The sequence below is a fragment of the Cetorhinus maximus genome, chromosome 5 (assembly GCF_964194155.1).
Source record: "Cetorhinus maximus chromosome 5, sCetMax3.hap1.1, whole genome shotgun sequence".
NCBI classification, from domain to species: Eukaryota; Metazoa; Chordata; class Chondrichthyes; order Lamniformes; family Cetorhinidae; genus Cetorhinus; species Cetorhinus maximus.
In genome coordinates this window covers 14006678-14021133 of record NC_135883.1, presented here as the reverse complement: position 1 = coordinate 14021133, position 14456 = coordinate 14006678, and the positions used below count along the sequence as shown (strand labels likewise).

The window sequence follows — 14456 nt, the reverse complement described above, 5'->3', positions numbered from 1 at the left end:
TGTCAAAGCAAACTTCAATGTTAAGATAACAGTGTGTTAATGGACACAACACTTGATGCAGTTTCCAGTTAGGTGCATTGGAGTAGTATGAACAGAATGATGGAATTACTTTAAAGACCCCGGTGCTGATAATCCTTTGGCTTTTCCAATGCACAGTTGCCATAACTGCAGTTTGATGGAAAAGCAACATATTAGATCAGGATGTGAGCATACCAAATTTCAGTCTCGCTGCAGGGTTCCCATCATCCTTGTGGGTTTGAAGCCTTCACTCACCCCAAACTAGGCCTTTTGTGCAGGAGAAGATAGGTCGATGGTGGGGTCTCTCAACATTAGAAGTTTCCACCCATGTCTCTAGCCTAGCAAAGGCTTATTGGATCATCACTACCAGAAGACAATTAGCAAACATGGGCCTCACATAAATGCGCAATGCTTATTTATTTTTTTAATCTGACCTCTTACAATGGAGTCCAATACATTTTCATCTATCTCGGGTGAGGAAGTTGAAGGATAGGCACCCCTTGTGGACCAAGCAATGGACCATTGATTCTCCAGCCTCTTGGGGAAGGCGAATGCCTTAGTGATGCTCATTCGCTACTGACACTTAAATTAAGGAATCTCATTCTGCCAACAACAACTTACATTTATATAGCACCTATGACTTAGAAAATATTCCAAGACACTTCACAGAAGTGCAATTTTTAAAAAATGACCTCATGACTCTGACAGTTCCAATGGGTGCATCTTGGCACTTAAGAATGCCCCTGTTCAGCAGAATAGCTGGAAATGTAAAGTTAGTACTTGCCAGGACTTTGGGCACATTCAGGCCTTACCTGAGTCAATGCGCACCATAATCCATGGCAGACCAAAAGGGTGCCACCAGGAAGCCCAAAGGAAATTCAGCACCAATGAAAGAAAGCTTAGAACACCAGGGACATCTCCTCATTCTGGCTCAGCTGTTTTGACTGTAATGGTTCTTCTGCCTTTGTGTATTTGCTCACAGTGGTTATAAGCAGTCCTTATGTGGAAACACTCTTAGGACATCCAAATGTTAGGAATTGGCAGAGTGCCCTGACAGATGGCCATGTGACCTGTGTGAACAGAGTCTAATGCAACAAGGGTGTGGGCTCCACTGGAATGGCAGGTTCAGAGCAGACCTTTCAACTTTTGGATCTCACCACACCAGCTAATTCTGTTCCTTAAAAAAAAGAAATCATGCTTTGCAGGTTCTCTGTGGTTGTACTGAAAGAGGGAAAGCTTGGATACGTTCCATGATACTTTGCTGAGAGACCAGCATCTTTTCCTTTGTGCCATGTGTACTGTGCCAAAATATGAGTAGGAAAGGGGCATGCACTTACTCTGACACTCCTTCTCAGTGCATTAAACATTGTCCTTAGTTGTTCTGTTGAAGAGTCATACGGACTCGAAACGTTAACTGTGTTCCTCTCCGCAGATGCTGCCAGACCTGCTGAGTTTTTCCAGGTATTTTTATTTTTGTTTTGGATTTCCAGCATCCGCAGCTTTTTTGCTTTTAAACATTGTCCTTAATTGGATCCAGATTCTATTGACCTAGAAACAAACGCAACAAACGTTGGAAATGCTTAGCAGGTCATGTGTGAAGAGAAGCAGAGGGGTGACCTTTCAGCTGCGGAACCTTCATCAGAGCTCGCAGTTTTTTTTTATTTATTTATCCCGATTTAGGACTCCATTCCGCCTGTCTGCTTGTTCAATCCTTACAGCTTGCACTCTGCTTTCACTAAAAGATGGCCGTCTGCTCTGAACAAAGCTACTTCCGTGGCTGCACCTCCTACATTAACATTTCCAATGTCTGTTCCTGGACAGGGGCAGTCCTCCCCCAGTTGTACCGGGGCTACACTGCAGCTTCAATCAAAATGTATATTCTGAATGTCGAAGGAAACGCTGCCTCACTGAAAAATTTCCTGCCTCCCTCTGCACCACCCCCCCCCCCCTCGCCCCCACCATCCACCTCCCCACCCCCCCACCTTGATTTTGGACTAGTGCCCAGCAACCATTTTCCAGACATTGGCCTCCAGCCCACTGTCAGCACTGACATTCTTGTGCCTCGACTCAGTGCAGTTCTGATATTGCCTATGTTCAGATCTAGTTTGTGCACTGTTCCTCTGTCAAACTGATTCTGCTACTTTACAATCGCGTAATTATTGTCATCATCGCCCGCTACAAACAAAATGCGAAAAGTTACATGAAATATTAGCTGGAAAAATAATAAATGAATGCTCTTTACATTTCCTGGACAATTCCACATTGTAAATAAGTTGTACAATTTCAATTAATAAATATACTGATGAATAGTCTTTGTAAACCTGTGCAAAGTTTATACATCGTGATGCCAAAGGTTTAAGGGGAAAAGTGTGCTGTCGTTGTTTTCTTTTGCTACAAGAGTTAACTATAGCTATATGTGTTACACATTAACACAAAGACACAATTGAATGGAAAGTAACAGTAGCAGTGAAATGAAAAAATAACTTTGTGCTACATTTTGTAGTATTTGGTTGAAACAAATACAATAGACAGCTTTGACGAAAATTACCTTATTGCCTCTGCCTTGCACAATGTGCTGTCATGGAGATAGGATTTGGCTGGGATCTGGGGGCAATGGACAAACTCTGACAGTGCCCCTTTGTTTTCACTGATCAAAGATGATGGCCTTGGCTGAAATTTGCAGCCCTCATAGTCATCATTGCTATTTGTTTACAAAGGATACCAATTTTAAGGCTGCAAAATTGTAGCGCTCCTAGTTTCAGGTGCCGCTTTGGTACAGTGTCAACACCACTTTTTTTCATTCATGGGATGTGGGTGTCACTGGCAAGGCCAGCATTTATTGCCCTTCCTTAATTGACCTTGTTCATAGGGCATTTAAGAGTTAACCACATTGCTGTGGGTCTGGAGTCACATGTAGGCCAGACCAGGTAAGTGCATCAGATTTCCTTCTCTAAGGGGCATTAGTGAACCAGATGGGTTTTTACAACAATTGCTTCATGGTCGTCATCAGACTTTTAATTTCACATTTTTATTGAATTCAAATTTCACCATCTGCCATGGTGGGATTCAAACCCAGGTCCCCAGAGCATTACCCTGGGCACTCTGGAATACAAGTCCACTGACAATACCACTATGCCACCACTTTGCACTGTGACTTATACCAAATACCTACTCATGGTGATGGCATTAGCACAGGCACTAAGACCGTACATGGCAAGCTTGCAGAGTAAGCAGGTTGTGATAACACAGCATCTAGCACTGAGTTGATGCTAATGCTACCATTTTCGATCTTGCTGTTCCAGCTTACAGCCTCTCTTAAACATGCACAGCTGAACATGCATTCAGCAGCAGCAAAGACCCTCAGAAGTGCTACTTAAGGGGATCATCAACTACTTTCAGGTTAGCTTCTGATTTAGCTCTGCTGGTTTTGTTTATGTTTGTGGTTTGTAGAGTTGGTGAAAGATGATGAAGTCCAGAGGGGGTGAGGCTGCACTTGAAGAAGGCCTCACTTGTGACTGCAAGACTTCTGGTCAGACCATTTGTTCCGGTCATGGATGTGATAGTTGCAAATCCTCTTAGGCTGAAGCATGAGAGGGAGATGGAGCAGAGAGAGACAGCAAAGAAGAAGACAAGTTGCTCACAGGGTAATGAGGAAGTGGACGAGAAAGGCTTTCTGCAGGAAACCTTATCCACCTAGGGTCTTCCAGGTGCCCTCCTCTTACCTCCACCTAAGCCACAAGCAGTGGGTGCGTCCTCTATGCTTTATGAAGAAGATGTTCATGAAGAACTCAGTCACCTCTTGTAACAAAGCCTACAGCTTCAGAGCAGGGCAAGGATGGTACTGCTAATGATTGTGAAGATGCCCGTGGCTGGGTTGTAGAGTCATAAGTCAAGTGTAAAGTGGATAGCCCTTGTCACCCAGCTGCCGCCCTCTGATCTGGTGTGCTGACTAAAAGGCTGGGGGAATAACAGACTGCCGCAGGACTCTGAAGGTGAACACTCCCCTGATTTTTTTTTCACACTGGGCTCCTTGCAGGCTACAGCAGGTAACATCTCCCAGTCCACCACTCACTGTCGCACAGAGCACTGACAGATGGTCTTTACACCAGGACAGGAGAGTTTATTGCTTGCTGTGTATTGCGCACACTCATGAATGGGCCTAAGGCTCCCATGTCTGGACCTGAAAAGTGCGCAGTTTACCTCAAATTACCCTGGAACAGTAAGGTATCTCAAAGGTTTGAGCAATAGGTGGAGCTAGTGGTTTCACACTGCTACTATGCAGTAGCAACACAGGCGGTATTTTCCACTAGCAGGATTCTGCCAACAAGCCTAAAAGATGCTCTGTCTGCCAAACAAATGAATTTCAGTGCCAGTGTGACGCCAGGTAGATAGGCCGTACATCCCAATGACTGGCTGATTGTATCAAACAGCATGTCCCTTTGGCTGTTTGCAATAGGCAAAGTACAGATCATACTCAACCAACCCTTTCAAAACTCAGAGTATAGGGCAGAATCTTTGGCTTGGCGAGTAGGGGCGGGGCCCACTTGCCGAGGCGTAAAATGATGCCCAGTGACGTCGGGCTTGTGTCTCAATGTCACCGCACATCATTTAGATTTTCAGTCGGCTGCGCACCCGCCGAACTTTCAAAGGCCTATTAAGGCCATTTAAAAAGCCAATAAAGCAATTAGCTGAGCTGCCCGTTCAACCTTAAGGTTGGCGGGGGGGCAGGTGAAGATCCCAGGTGGCCTTTGCATTTTTCGAGGAACCTCATCCACAGGCGAGATGAGGTTTCATGAAAGTTTTTAAAGAGTTTGAAAAATTTTTAATAAAATTAATGGACATGTCCCAGCTCATGTGACAGTTTCACATGAGGGGACATGTTCTTAACATTTTTTTGTACCTTTAATCAATGTTTTATGAGTGAAAGTAGCTCTGTGCCTCAGGGAGATTTCGGCGCTCTTTTGCACGCATGCCCCTGACTCAGGCAACCCCACCACCCCCGCCCACACAGGGAGCGCTCAGCGCTTCCAGACGCGCATCACGCTGGGCGGGCCTTAATTGGCCCACCCACGTTAAATGGCGGTGCCCAGCTGATCAGGTGCGTCGGTCGGCTGCGCGCCCGCCCGTGCCCGTCCACACAGAACCCCCCTGCCAGGGAGAAAATTCTCCCCATGATGTCTAAAATTAGATGTGATTTTACAATTGGACAGCACTTGCTAAACAATCCTGAGTGTGCTAAAAATGGCACTAACAACCAATTTATTATTACCGGTCAGATTCAAAATGTGACCTGCCCTCTGCAGGCAAAAGGAACATGTCCAGGCATTGTGCCTTTTTTTGAATTAAACAAAAGTGTTGGGGATGATAGTTCCCTGGTGGATTCTCAATAGCAATGCCTCGACCAGAGTTGACTTTCCAACCAATTAGCACCCTTTGTTCTCGCAGTATAAAATGTTCCTCCCTTTGAAATTTGGGATTCATACACCTGTCTTGATGAGTGCAAGATGAAAAGCTCTGGTAGCATGTCTTTTTTTTCAGCAACACCGGAGTTCATTGTGTTCTCTGTAAACAGAGAGAAGCAGGTGGATTGTACATGTGACTTCACCAGGACAATGGGTTTCAACATGCTTCAGTTCACAGACTGCACACGTGGGGCTTTGCAGACACCAGATCTCAAAGGTGAGATATACCACAACCGCAACAACTATCGCTCATTGAATGTGCCATTGGTTGGTGACCATGCTCGGCATATCATGCTGGTGAATGCCTGCTATCCTGGGAACACTCATGCTGCGGCAGTCCATTGTTCCCTCAGTCTTTCAGCCACCAAATGGCTATCCACTCTGCACCTGGCTCACTACTGCCCTCAAAAATCCAGCCACACATGGCCAGGATACATACAATGAGAGTTATGCTACCACATGAAGCACCAAAGAATAAATCATCTGGGGTGCTCAGGAAGGGGATCTAAGGTGGAGCAACTGGCACATTTATATTCTGGTCTGACTGTTCATTATGGCCTCATTTGACTGTAGGCCCCCTGAACACAATGGCAAATTCCCATTATACAACAGTCCCACATCTTACCATCCCCTCTGTTACTAACCATCACAGCATCCTCTTGGCCACAATGCTGAGATAAAAGCCACCACAAAACAACAAACCATACCAACTTTATCAAATAAAACATCCAATATCCCATACGAAAGTCAACCAATTACCCTTTGGCATTCCCTTGGTACCTGTTCTGATGTTGCCTTTGCCAGGCATAGTGCTCCAATGTAATGCTACCCTTGTGGCTGCAGCACCACAGTTGGTGGAAGAATGCTGGCCTTCAGTAGGTGATTCTGCACATGGCCTTGCAGGATGCCCTTGATCAGATCTGGACCTAGGAGGCTTGGCTTTGGACTGTGCGACCTCCGAATGGGCAGCAGCAATCTGGGTTGGCTGAGAGCTAACCGGTGCATGCATACAATCATCCTGAGAAAGGAAAACAGGTTCATGCTCCTCAGTGGCTCAGCAATCCTACTGATTTGTTGGAGAACCTTAAAGCCGTTTTGAACAGTGGTATCCATGATGGCAGCAGTCTGAGCCTGCAGGGCAAGAGGCTGAAATTTCATGATCTCAGTCTGAATTCCCAGTGCAGCATCCAGACTTTAGATGACTTCTGCTGCTATGGAAGCTGAGACATCAGCCATCAGACATTTGCGAAGCAAACCGCGCTGAAGCGTTCAAACGGAGTTGGTCACCGCTTCTTCCCTGGAAAGAATGGGCTCCACACTCTGTGTAAACTCCGGTTCCAAGTTGGAGCTGGAATCCTCTATGTTCGTTGACAATGACAGCAGGCTTTCTGGCAGACCTGTCAAAGCACCAAACATGTGTGCACATCCATCAGCTTATACTGTATGCCACCCCATTGAAGCCCTCATCTAAGCCCTCTGTAGCGGAACTCATGCAAAACCTTGTTTTCTAGTGAGCTGGCGTCCATGCTATCCTTTCCCCCTGCCCTGGCTGCAGCTCACTCACACCTGGTGACTCACCATGCATAGCTCCTACCTCTGTACTACCCTATTATAGTATACTACCCACTAAAGTTTGCACAGTGCCTAAATTTGAGCTGACGATGTTTCTTCTTCATCAGCCTCTTGCTCCTCTTGCACTTCAAGCTCCGGTTGTGGACCAGGTAGCAGTTCTTGCATATCGGAAATGATAAAGGCATGAAGGTAAAGTTGAAACGAGGAACATGTGGAAAGCAAGGGCTGCATACTTACAATACCTGCAGCTTGTAAATCATGAAAGACTGTGGGATGGGGGCAAGTGGGATATGAGGAGGTGAGTTAGGTGGGAACATACCATCATCCTCAAGAATTTCAGCCACCTAAGTCGCAATTGCCTCAACTGTGGCTACACCAATGGTTGCTTGCACCATCTCCCCCATGAGGGCGAAGCCTTGCAGCTGTGTCTGTCCCCCGCTGGTTAAGTGCTGCTGCCTTTAATTATGGTCAAGCTGATCTGTCAGAGGCTGAGGGATGTGTCAGGACATGTGGTGCAATATGGTTAGGTGAATAGGCCATCATAGTTTGAATATCTGGCTGTGTGTGCAAGCTGTGAGACGTAAGTGTGCAGCTTGCACCAGTGTTAAAAGTGTGAGTTGAGACGTTGATTGTGAGTTGTGCTCGATAGAGATTGTTGGTAGATGAGTGAAGCGATTGAATGAAGCAGGGTGTGAGGCTAATGGTTCAGTTGCGAGGATATGGCATTTAATAATTCATCCACTGACCTTGACTACTTGTGTGAACTCTTTCCAGCACTGCATCCAGGTCGTCAGAGCTGTACTGCTGACATTGATTGTGATGGCAATCTCCTTTGTAATCTCTGACTGGGGGCCTCCTGGTCCCCTGTGGATAAAGGACCTTTACTCACATGTCCACCTCCTGCAACTAAGGCATCAGAAAACCTAAAGGCATGCTCTCTGGCCTGTTGTATCACTTCCACTATCTTTCTGCTCAGAGACTCTTCTTGAACCAGTTTCAATAGCTGTTCCATCCAAACTGTGTCTCGTCTTTGAAAGGTGCCGTCTGACTTTAAGTAGTGTCGGCCTCAGAGGAACCTTGGCCCCCTGCTAAGATGGGCACCCATTCAGCTATGTTCTTAGCAGTGGTGTGCATACCACTATCATTTAAATTAGCAAGCTGAACAAAATTTGTATGTTGCAGACATCGCAGGCAGGGCTAATCACGCATCTTGACTCTTGCACCCAGTTATCAGCCTAATCCCACTTTTCCTCATAATATTTTAAATAAAAAAGCTAGCCCTTTTTAGCAGTAGAATTTATACTCTGCTCCTGATAATATGACATTGTGTTCTGGCACCCCCACCCAATCACTGGGAACAAATTGACGTCATGGGAGAGAACAAGTTGCTGTTTGCCCATGGCAAAGACACTCACTAAAATATCAGTTAACATCTGACTTCAGTGAGCAATAATTAACAATCAGAGAAGCGGCTCCAAGGAATGAAGTGATAGTCTGTACTATGTCCATTGCTATTAGTCACTGGTTCATTTTTAAGCCATACAATATTTATAAAATGCTGATTACAATGGCTGTTTACGAGAAGTTCTTTATTTCACCTGTGACCAATTTATATCAAGCGCTTGAGGATTTATTAGGCAATTATTTTAGGCCAACTGAGTGTGGGGATCAGTACTATAGAATTTAAATTTAAATACAAGCAGAAACCAGAATTATAACAGCATTCCTGTTTATATTTTTTATATAAAAGTACAGATTCATCTTTGATCATTTAGGGATTCACAAACACGAGTATGTGATCCACTATTTTGTGTCATTATACTTGCTTTTTTACAAGCAATATCTAAGCCACTGGTGTTGCATTGATTTTGAAATTTACACCCAAGATCATTGACCCAGGGCCAAAGAAGCTTTGCAATGACATTGTTAATGGTGCTTCTCTTCATAAAAGGTAGGTGGCAGATGGATATTGTCTAATGAGCTTCCTCATTCCTTGTTCAGAAAGAGACTAAAAACAAAATATGATCAAGTATCAGAGTCAAGTGGCTATTTAGGAATAAAAGGAATACTTAATACCCTAGCAAAAAATGACTGTAACAAGACGTATAAGAAGTTGGCTGACTATTGAGTGCTTTCTCTCCCTGTCAGTGCAACCGACACTATTGCATAACCTTGGCAGAGTTAATAGCTAATCCAGCCTCAGCCAAGCTTAATTACGGGAAGACAAAGAATGATTTGTGCAGTGAGAAAGCCAGGCAGGACTGATTTTGTTGTGTTGTAGTTAATACTTGTTTCATAGTTAATCTGGTAACTGCTTGATTGAAGTGGAGCTGTGCTTGGTTAACATGTCTATCGCGTTTGGTAGTTACTCAGAAAGGAGTGGACTCGTTTCTCTTTACTTTGGTCTGATTATTAGCTTAATGGATTAGTAAACACGCTAAACAGGTGCAAATGGTGGGGATAATATCTATTTAAATATATTGCCTTGTTAGTGACTGCAGCTTCTGATTTAACCAAACTAACAGTCCTGGAGAGTTATTGTATTATAAAATAGTTGGTACTTAAAATTAGGAAAAAGTGGAATCCATGTGATAGCAATTGAAATTGTTAGCATCAATAAATAGTTTGCAGTGCTAATTGATCCTGACATGGGTACACCAATGGAGGAACAGTGTGCATCTGTTAACCATATTCAGCATGACCATATTTGCTGGGACTTACAATTCCAGTCTTTTATCATATTCTGTGCAAATTCCCAGTGTTGAATCCACCATATGAAAAAAAGTTGAGCAGGTTGGGCCTATACTCATTTGAAGTTTGGAAGAATGAGAGGTGATCTTAATGAAACATATAAGTTTCTGAGTGGGGGGAGCTTGACAGGGTAGATGCTGAAGGCTGTATGTTCCCCCTTGTAGGGGAGTCTAGAACTTGGAGGCATAGTTTAAAAATAAGGGCTGGGATTTTCTGGCCCCAGTTGTGGCGGGACCTGCTGCAGGAGATTCAATGGCCCAGCCAAAAGTCCATTGACGTTCGGAGTGAAGGGATGATCCTGGCATCAGGCAAGGCTGGAAAATCCTGCACAAGGCATCTCCCATTTAAGACAGAGTTGAGGAGGAATTTCTTCTCTCAGAGGGTTGTTAGTCTTTGGAAATCTCTTCCACAGAGACCAGTGGTGGCTAGGTTATTGAGTATATTCAAGGCTGAGTTAGACAGATTTTTGATCTACAAGGGATCATGGATCAAGGGACCATGGCAAGCAGGAAAGGGGAGTTAAGGCCAAAGCAGATCACCAATGATCCTGTTGAATAGCAGAGCAGACTTGAGAACCCTAATGGCTCCTGTTCCTATTTCTTATGATCCTATAACCTTATTAGACAGAGGAGTGAAGATTCCAGTGGTATCACTATTATTCAATGAGCTGATGTCTGAGCATGATAGTCTTATGGGGATTGATTTTAACCCTGGATGGATATTCGTTGGGCAGTAATTAATATTATTGTGCCACCCAGCCAATGTCCTTGACTTGAAACCTGAGTAATTTTGATAGATGTGAGCACTGAACCAGCATTTGTGTGTTTCACTGATCGACAGAATATGCAGCACCTGCTCCAAGAACCAAGCCGCCAAGTAATGAGTTGTAGGAAGAGAGCAGCATCCATGGAGATGAGTGTGGAAAAGTGGCAGTCAGCAGAGCGGAAGCTTTCTGTAGAGTTAGGTGGTGTGTATTGCTCTTTCTGGCATCATAAAAGAAAACTAAATTGTGCTTAACTGTTTCTGTTTTGCAGGTAGGCCTGGAGGTTGACATAACTGAGGTGAAGGCTATATCGGAAGTTGCCACCCTCCACTTTCCAGTGATATAGGAAGTCAGATTAGGAGGACACAGCAGACTCACAAACTTTCAGTATTGCACAATCAGATTATAATTAAGCAGAATGTGTAATAACAAGGATGCTCCATATAATTTCCATGAACAACTCTTCAGAACACTCCAATTATCATTGAAAGCAGAACTCCCATGAGCCACACCCCACCATCCCCAAGGCCACAAACATCTATCTCACGTCCAATACAAATCCCTGGCTGTGTACTTCCTCGGAGCTGCCCCCCTTCTACATGACTTTCAATGGAGGTGACTCTCCTCTCAGGGAGTTCCCTACGCTGAGGTTCCCATACAGATCCTGGCCTGACCCACTTCTGAAGTGGCAGATTGCAGGATTTGGAATTTCAAGAGCAATCCTCACTTGTGGCCAACCAGAAACTAGTGCACGCTACACAATCTATGGAGAGTCAGCAAATCCCATGTAGGCTCATTCCCTGGTACTCGTACATCTGGTTCATGGGATACATTCCTATCAGTTGAAAATTTTAGCCCAAAATGTTAGTTTCATTACTAAGGAAGAAATCAGGTTACATGCACTTCAGTTACATGAGGGTTAAAGTCATCAACGTGTATAGGTCAAAGGAGCAGATCTGTGTATTTTGTTAAAACAGAGACCCGCAAAACAATTGTGGTGAAATTAATATCCTTATTGCAACATTAATTCTTTAATTAGAGGATTTGTGGTTATTCTTTCAACAAAGACTTTGTCAAATAAGTGTCCCTGCCATTTTGCCACCCTTAACCAATTCCATCATCACAACCACTCCTCTCATGCCACCCACCCCTCCCCTGTCAGTCTATCCTTCCCAGGTCATCCCCATCCCATTACTTTCGTCTCTCTCTCAGATTGTCCCTACCCCATCCCCCATCTCACCCTTTCTTCCTATGCTATCCCCATCACCATGCCATCCCTCATATGCCTTCCCATGACTGTCCCCTATTCCTTCCCTCCAATGCCCTCTCTCACTTGAAATCCCCCTCCCATCCTATCCTCCTTGTAAGGTTTTGGGGTTTCGAGGTATAAAGTCCTTATAATTAAAATCCCTGAGTTAAACCAAATCCCACAGATACTAAAGCCATTAAGAACAAATAACACTTTAATAACACTTCCTATCATCATGTCAAAAAAAGAAAGGTTTTACTCTCATACAGATGTTCTGACCGACAGATATGGCTAATCAATTAAACCAATGCATGGTTGTGTTTAAAGATAAGGTGCCATCCTAAGTTCAAGCTACTTTTTAGCCATATCTTCAAAGCTGGCGAAAAGACTCTTAATTGCGCACAATACAATTAAGACAACACACATCTGCTCGAACCCAGACTTTCACGAGACCTTTAAAGTAATAAAATCCTTTAACACCAGTTCCTTGCCAGCTGCTATCCCATTCCCCAACTAACCTGATTGTTAATTGTCTCACTAGCAGAAATTCAAACTAAACTGTTTAAAAAGTGGTTAAAATAAAATCCATAGATGTTGCTTCAGACCAACACTGAACCCTAAAAATTAGTAGTATTATCGAAACCTGACACACTTCCATGTCATATTCACCACCCACCTACACCATGCCATGCGCAGAGTACCCTGGGACAGAGAGATACTTGGCACCTTGCCTGACCATGCCACCAGGATGGGAGACTTGGCACCTCACCTCACCGAACCCCAGGAGAGAGACAGTCGCCATCTCGCCTCACCATATTCCAGGGAGAGGGATTTGGCAACTTAGCTGATGGTACCCCAGGGAGACACAGTCAGCACTTCACCAATCGTACCACAGGAGGGAGACAGTTGGCACCTTGCCTCACCGTACCCCATAAAGAGAGACAGTCGGCATCTCGCCTGCCCATACTCCAGAGAGAGAGAGAAGGGGTTGGCACTGTACCTGACTGTTTCCCAGGAAGAGAGAGTCGGCATCTTGCCTGGCTACATTGGAGAGAGAGAGTCAGCATCTGGTCTGACTGGACCCTGGGAAGAGAGAGTCAGCATCTTGCCTAACTGTACCCCGGGTAGAGATAGCTGGCATCTTGTCTGAGTGTTCCCTGTGGAGAAAGAGTCGTCATCTTGCCAAACTGTACTCTGGGAGGAGAGAGCTGGCATCTTGCCTGACTCTACCCTGAGGAGAGAGAGTTGGCATCTTGCCTGACTGTACACTGCAATGAGAGATCGGCATCATGCCTGACTGTACCCTGTGGAGAGAGTCAGCATTTTTCCTGACTGTGCCCTGAGGAGAGAGCGTCGGCATCTTGCCTGTCTGTACCCTGGGGAAAGAGAGTTGGCATCTTGCCTGTCTGTACCCTGGGGAGAGAGAGTTGGCATCTTGCCTGACTGTACCCTGGGGGAGAGCATCAGCATCTTGCCTAACTGTACCCTGGGAATCGGACTTTCTGCTGTTTATTTTCTCCACCAAAGCCCCACCCACCCTGCTGCTCTCACCACTCCCTTCACCACTCTCTTCACCACTCCCTTTCTCACTCCTTCACCACTCCCTTCACCATTCCCTTCAGCACTCTCTTCACCACGCTCTTCACCGCTCTCTTCACTGTTCTCTTCGCCACTCCCTTCATCATTCCCTTCAATGCTCCCTTCATCGCTCCGTTCATCGCTCCCTTCATCACTCTCTTCATCACTCCCTTCATCTCTCCCTTCACCACTCCCTTCACTACTCTCTTCACTACTCCCTTCACCACTCTCTTCACCACTCTCTTCACCACTCCCTTCACCACTCCTTCACCACTTTCTTCACCACTCCCTTCACCGCTCCCTTCACCAATCTCTTCATCACTCCTTTCATCGCTCCCTTTATTGCTCCCTTCATCACTCCCTTCACCACTCTCTTCACCAGTTTCTTCACCACTCCCTTCACCACTCTCTTCCCCACTCTCTTCGCCACTCTCTTCATCACTCCCTTCATCTCTCCCTTCACGCCCCCCTTCACCACTCCCTTCACCACTCTCTTCATTACTCTCTTCACCGCTCCCTTCACCACTCTCTTCACCACTCTCTTCACCACTCCCTTCACCATTCCCTTCACCACCCTCTTCACCATTCCCTTCAGCACTCTCTTCACCACGCTCTTCACCGCTCTCTTCACTGTTCTCTTCGCCACTCCCTTCATCGTTCCCTTCAACGCTCCCTTCATCGCTCCGTTCATCGCTCCCTTCACCACTCTCTTCATCACTCCCTTCATCTCTCCCTTCGCCATTCCCTTCACCACTCCCTTCACCGCTTTCTTCACCACTCCCTTCATCGCTCCCTTCACCACTCTCTTCACTACTCCCTTCACCGCTCCCTTCACCACTTTCTTCACCACCCCCTTCATCGTTCCCTTCACCACTCTTTTCACCAGTTTCTTCACCACTCCCTCCACCACTCCCTTCACCACTCCCTTCACCACTCCATCCCACTCCCTTCACCGCTCCCTCCACCACTGCCTTCACCACTTCCTTCATCGTTCCCTTCACCAATCCCTCTCTCTCCTTTCACCATTCCTTTCACTACTCCATCACCCGCCCTTCACCATTCC

The 14456-nt window shown here is 45.5% G+C and overlaps 1 long non-coding RNA gene across 1 annotated transcript; it reads right to left on the bottom strand.

Moving 5' to 3' along the window:
* Positions 1-2014: 2014 nt before the first annotated feature.
* LOC144680503 (uncharacterized) lies at positions 2015-12948 on the bottom strand. Its single transcript, XR_013576568.1, has 3 exons — positions 12811-12948; positions 2567-2719; positions 2015-2193 (listed from the first exon to the last, which is right to left on the bottom strand). It is a non-coding gene; the product is annotated as an uncharacterized LOC144680503 (long non-coding RNA).
* Positions 12949-14456: the final 1508 nt, after the last annotated feature.